Source organism: Schistocerca gregaria, chromosome 2, assembly GCF_023897955.1.
Source record: "Schistocerca gregaria isolate iqSchGreg1 chromosome 2, iqSchGreg1.2, whole genome shotgun sequence".
Classification (NCBI taxonomy): domain Eukaryota; kingdom Metazoa; phylum Arthropoda; class Insecta; order Orthoptera; family Acrididae; genus Schistocerca; species Schistocerca gregaria.
Genome location: NC_064921.1, coordinates 352,840,561 through 352,846,560, shown reverse-complemented (window position 1 = coordinate 352,846,560; position 6,000 = coordinate 352,840,561). Strand labels below are relative to the sequence as shown.

Below are 6,000 nucleotides of genomic sequence, written 5' to 3'. Positions count from 1 at the left end.
ATTATTATTTGTTTGTATAACATTTTTTTATCAAACCCCTACTCTGCTTTATCTAAGTAATCTGGTGCTATTGTTAGTATGGGAAGATGATGAATAGTCCGATCTTGAAGCGTGAATTGGTAAAAGTGAAACGCGTGTGCATGAAAATAAAGCAGCTGTAAACACAAGCTCTCCGACGCATGACTTCAACAATATGGGCTAGATGACGTCATTGATGTACTTTGCGCTCTTTATTGTCCTTCAACCATCTTCGGCGCGTCGTCATTGTGTATTATGGGTCTTGACGTCAAGAGTTGCTTCTCCTAACTCTGCTTTTATTATTTTTTCTAGTAGGTAAAATTGACTACTTGGTTATTCGAAAAGTATTGTTAAACTGCCTTCACAATTTGCAGCGTGCTGATATCCATATCTGCAAGACTAAACATTTGCTTTGGGTTCGTATAATACACAAAACTTAAAAGTAATTGCCTTTGATTTTTTCCCTTAGGTATGGTTCCTAGATGCTCAATACAACGCAGCCGATGTTGAGCGGATGAATGAAAAACTCATTTTTCACAGCTGGTGAGACTATTATTTCCTCAAAATATGCGTTACTAAAGCGGACGATAGTTTTGACACCTGTGAAGAAACTTTTACCATAATACACGCCGCTACGACAACTAAGAGCGCCCTCAACCACACACACGCATTCACAGACCGCTAGGACGCTAGTTACATTAATTTACCGTAAACGATAACTGTCTTGTCTTGAATTATGATCAATGATCCTATTTTGTTACTCGCGGGTTTGTTTGTTGTCCTATTGCTAATTCTCTATCGATAACGGTCGATTATCTCTAAAACAGGAATATCATCAGCTGCTGAAGTATAGGCAAAAGAGTTTAGCTTTTTACTACGCGACTAAAATTAAATTATGTTCACAAAATCTGTAAACTGAAACAAAGTTTGTGCCCTTGTGTGTTAATGTTTTTGAGTTTTCTTGACATTTCATGTCGACTGTGAATATCGATGTCACAAGCAGCTGAGAAACATGTTTGGTGCGTATTGATAGGGCATGAACAGCTGTGGAGCTATGTTATTTGTGAGACATAGCTTTATTGCTTTGTCTCGTTGAAGGGAAGTGTTTGTAATATGGCTGTGTGTTGTACTATCGTACTGTAACCATACATGGACGATTTTTTTTCTTAATTGTAAAATATGATGGAACTATATTAGAGAGAGCATGGATCCATTACGAAGCCGTAAGAATTTGTCATAATCAGTGCAATTCTGAAGCATACGATAGAAGGGAGAGAGATGTTGATGAGACTGGCGATTCAGTTTGGCATTTGCAGTAGCCAGTCCTATACGGAAAAATTAATGCTGCTGATTCGGACTGCAGAAGGAGGTACGGTTAATCTGCAATGGTTTATTTATTCTGCTGTACATACTAATAATTTTATCCCTGTAGTCCTTGGCGAATGGAAACCCAAGTTCACAATGGTGGTCCTTGACTTTGAGCTGTTGTTTTTCTTGCAGAAGATCCATTACTGTAGAGATTTTTTTGCGGTCAGTGAATTTCGGATTTGTTTCCGTTTCAAATTTTATTTGGAAGTGTCGAATTCGAGTGAAAAGAAAAGTTATTGCGGTAATTTTCCGTACAATCGATTCTGTTTCACGAGTGATAAAATAAATTAACACGAATAAAGAGAACGGATTGTTAGCATTCTCGTGTTTCATTTTTAAACTTTTGGTTGGTATCGTGCACATTTGTATTATGTGTGGGACAAACAGCAGTACCTGGACGAACTTGTAAGACTATTTCGAGAATTGTGGATTTGGTTATTGTCTCGCTTCTCCGTCGTGACATTTCAGTGTTGCTTCTACGATTTGCTGTAAATCATAGGCCTCTAGCTTAGTCATGATTCCAGTGACATGGGCGACATGTAATTATGCTCATCGCTTGCGATTGAATTTCACCTTTAATAAGCAACTTATGTGTTTAAGGTAGGCAAACGGATGTTGTAATTTGATCTTATCCGAAATATAAAGTTCCAGTAATTCACAGCTTTTATTCCATAAAAAATGCGGCCCAAATGGAAGTTAATGTCATTAAACAAGCTGCGTCGTCAGTGTAAAATACGTTTTGAATGTTCGTGTATTAGTCACTTTGGAAGAGCGGAAAAAAGGTACATAACCAACCTGTGTGTCTGTTGACACAGCTTACTGTACAAGACGTAATTCGATATTTAAACATCTTTGTTGATAGGTTCAGCGTGACAACATATATGCCGCGGATATGGTTTTATTTAGTTCTAGTTGGATTAATGAGTTACAATGGTCGTGGTCTATCTAGCATTGAAAGGTGATGAAACTAAGAACAGATGATCCGAAGGTCGTATATATGTCCAACTAAACAACTGCAGATAGTATAATTTGCTTCTAAATGTTGAATCGTGCGTCTTTATTGAAAGACGTCAGTGGAATTACTCTTCCAAATGTAATCACGAAATATGTACATATTACGTCACTTTCAAGCCGTAGGCCGTCAAAACTTTTTTTGTGCAAGGTAAACTCATAATGTTTCTGTGATTTTTACACTGCTTGTTAGTATTGGATGGTACGTCCAGTAATTACTGTATTATCAGGACCAATGAAATTGAAATTGTCTTTAGTTTTATTAAGTACTGAAATGGAATAGAAAAAAAAACTTATCAGTTGTTCTCAGTAAATGCAGTAGTTTATTTTCTGACGAACAAAGTGGGAACAAGTACGAGTGCACACAGCTGTCAGTATATTAAGGGAAGAATATAATTTCCATGTAAACATTGTTGGTCATTGTATTGATTACGACTTCTTGCTTTATTATTTGTGGCGATAAACGGAAACGATACAAGGAGTTCAACAAATTAGTAAAGTCCAACGCTTTGATAGCCTGCAGGTATTAACTCATTCAACGCGTCTATTGGAAATGTTCCTGTACTTGCGAAAAATTGAAGGGACCATTGATGAGTGATACTAAGTAGAACATTCTGTTGCAATTATATTAGGGCCTCTAGTCTTTCTACTTGGCTCTACTGCACATTTCCCACAAGAGAATGGAAATGTTTTTTTTTCTGATTTTTGCATTTCGGTGTCCACTTTTATAGTGGAGTTTATTTTCCTGTAAACAAAGGTTCTTTATTTTATCCATAGGAAATAAGACAAATGTTTTCCTCTTGAACCAGTGATTTGGATTTAAGCCTCTTCTTCCACAAATTGTGAGCTGAAGTGCCTCCATAAAATTTCTAAACAACAACAATGATGAATGTTAAGTAATAAATTGGAAAAGAAATATTATGGCATTAATTTCCTTTCTGGTCTGAAATTGTGCTTTTTTGTTATCCGTAATATAGCATACAGTAAAAGCTGTCTGCTGCCATATCCATTTCATAGCCTGTATTAACTGAATTTAACTACTACAGTGTTACTACAGTGAAATTAGTCATGATTCCTTCACAAGTTTGTAGCATTTTCCTGTAAAGTAATTAATGGCATAGCGACTATAGGGACCAGAGCTGTCGTGCTTTTGTGTTGCTGTATGTATGTTCAGTAGTAGTCACACCACTCGGATCTCTTAATAAACATTAAATAAAGCTCAACTTGATACAACTCTAACTAGTCAGTGGTGAACTTCATTTTTGATTTAGTATTTGCTACATATCAGTGTAAAATCGTCCTCTTTCCCTCATTTTAGTTGCAAGACTGTCTCGTGATCAATGTGTGGGATATTATACTAATGCTGTCTTAATTAATAAGGTTTAAATTAGTATGGCATATTCTTTTGGAGTTATGGTGATTATTCCCTCGATAGAATACTACTAGTTTATTCGTCCATAGACTGTATATGTTGCCTGAATTTTGTTGGGAGTTAAATTGGATAAACATACAAGGATGTTTAGTATTGTATGCAATACAGGAGTACATAGTCTCCTACACAATTACTCATTCAAAATTGCATTTACAACTCTGATGAATTACAAAAATGAAATTGTGGCAGACTAAACCTGTGTGCTGCATGTACTGTGCTTCAGTCAAAATTCATTCTGGAACCAATGCTCTAGGCTGTGCCTAAGGGGTCATTCTATGTCAAATTGCCCAGTAATTCTAGGATTTCTAACACTCCATCTGAGATTTTCACGAAACATTGTATACCTGCTTATTCTTATAACAAGAACTTCTGATAATTCTTTTAAATCTTGGACTAAAACTTTTTTGATTTCATTTTTTGGTGTAGTGATGTTCTGATATTTTTGCACTGTGAAAATGTCCATGCAAGATAGTATTTATCTACAGAAATACTCATAACTGAGGTGTACATGAAGCTTTTAATTTTGAATTATTTCTCAGAAGTTGAGTGGCATATAGTTAACAAGAGTGTATTTATTTAAGCAATAAAGTTATGGAGAAAATTAGAAGAAATATTAGTGTGTGTCACTTTCTGATTTCTGGAAAAATTACAAGGATGTTGAAAACCACTGTTCTCCAACCAGATGGGAACCCTGTTTTTGTCTTAAAAATTTGTTATGTTGTAAGTTTTATAACAAAGTAAAAATTATTAATAAGTTTTCTGTGAATGGATACACAAATAAATCGCAAATCAGAAGACTTTTTACAGTGATGAAAAACGGATCATTTCAATTAAGTTCAGCCAGGTGTGATACCCACTGCCTCAGATGCGAGGGTATTGAATTAGCATATTTAAATATCAGTTATTCTAGGCAGACAAATTAATCTTAGACATGAAAAATTTATTTCATTTTATTAACTAAGTGATTTTTGAAATAAAATAATAAATTGCATTTATCTGTGTAGCTAATCACCAACTCACAGTGACAGTGTTCTGTGTGTTTGCAGAAGCTTGCTTGAAACATGCACTTACATGAAAACACTAACAGTTGCTGGTATGTGTTTGTGAACATTGCCCACATGCAACAATTTCTCTCTCTCTCTCTCTCTCTTTGTGAGAAGGGTCATATTTGTCTGTAGTGCAGCCATTTATCATTTCTTTGCTAATGTATTGTATTTTTATCTGCAGTAGTGCTCAGTTACTTTCAGTGAAAAATATTAATTCATTTAGTGTTGGAAAGTTGCTTACACCACCATTACATTTGACAACCTGCATCTCAGTAAAAACTCTTCAAAAATTTTTGGAACTGAGTGAAGACCAACAAGATTTTGTAGTGTTGTGATTCAGTAGACTATTTCCAAATGATGATGAAAGAACGATATGTGGACATCTCAGTAACTCTTACGTTAAAGGTTTTTGAAAGCCATCAAAGAACTTGTGAACCTTTCAAAATACACAGGCAGACAGTTGAAAAATCCATGAGATCAGTAAATTTGGCTTTTTTTTAATCATTAAGTGTGAGTAGAATTGATGTCCAACCAGGCAAGAAACCTTCCACATGTCAAAAAATTTGTGAGGAAATAAAAAAAAATTCAAATCAGGGAGGGAAATGAAAGTGGTGCCAGGGACCAGGTGATTTCATGAGGGAAAAAAAAGATGCTCTATCTTAAAACGTCATTCCATTCCAAATCACAGCAAGGCCTCATATGGCAAATGGAAGCTAAGTGAAGTGTGCTTTGGAAGAAAAAAAATTTACCAGGAATTGGGTTGCAATGTTGAAATTTCTGACAGTAGGGAGAATAAAATGTTTGATTAAATTTATAACACCAAAGACTTTGATGCCATAATATTATTAATGAAACTAAAAGTAGCTGGTGTAAGGAAATCTAAAAATTTAATGTTGTTACTTTAGCTCCTCCCTCCTTGTCAAAAGGGAAAAAAAAAAAAATCAGAATTTAATGTTAGTGAGTATCTAGTTCCACAAGCAAGGAAACTGCAAACACTTTTTTTTTAAAAATTGATTCTGAACCAAAAAGGGTAAAATGATCACTGATGTAGTAGTAAAGATTGTACTGATTTTTGCCAAAATTGTGAATGTACATGATTGTTAGGACTCAGAAGAATGTGTATAT

At 35.0% G+C, this 6,000-nt stretch overlaps 1 protein-coding gene across 15 annotated transcripts in view; it reads left to right on the top strand.

The window, feature by feature from the left end:
• The first annotated feature begins 1,024 nt into the window (after positions 1-1,024).
• Positions 1,025-6,000, top strand: part of LOC126337040 (E3 ubiquitin-protein ligase TRIP12) — a 215,765-nt gene continuing 210,789 nt past the window's right edge. For 5 of the 15 annotated variants that reach the window (XM_050001352.1, XM_050001355.1, XM_050001353.1 and 2 more), the window contains exon 1: positions 1,025-1,387. The gene's annotated coding sequence lies outside the window, so the exon portion shown is untranslated. Of the gene's footprint in view, positions 1,388-1,470; positions 1,987-6,000 lie in introns of those variants that run through there. The other 10 variants (XM_050001360.1, XM_050001358.1, XM_050001357.1 and 7 more) reach the window with 6 other exon arrangements.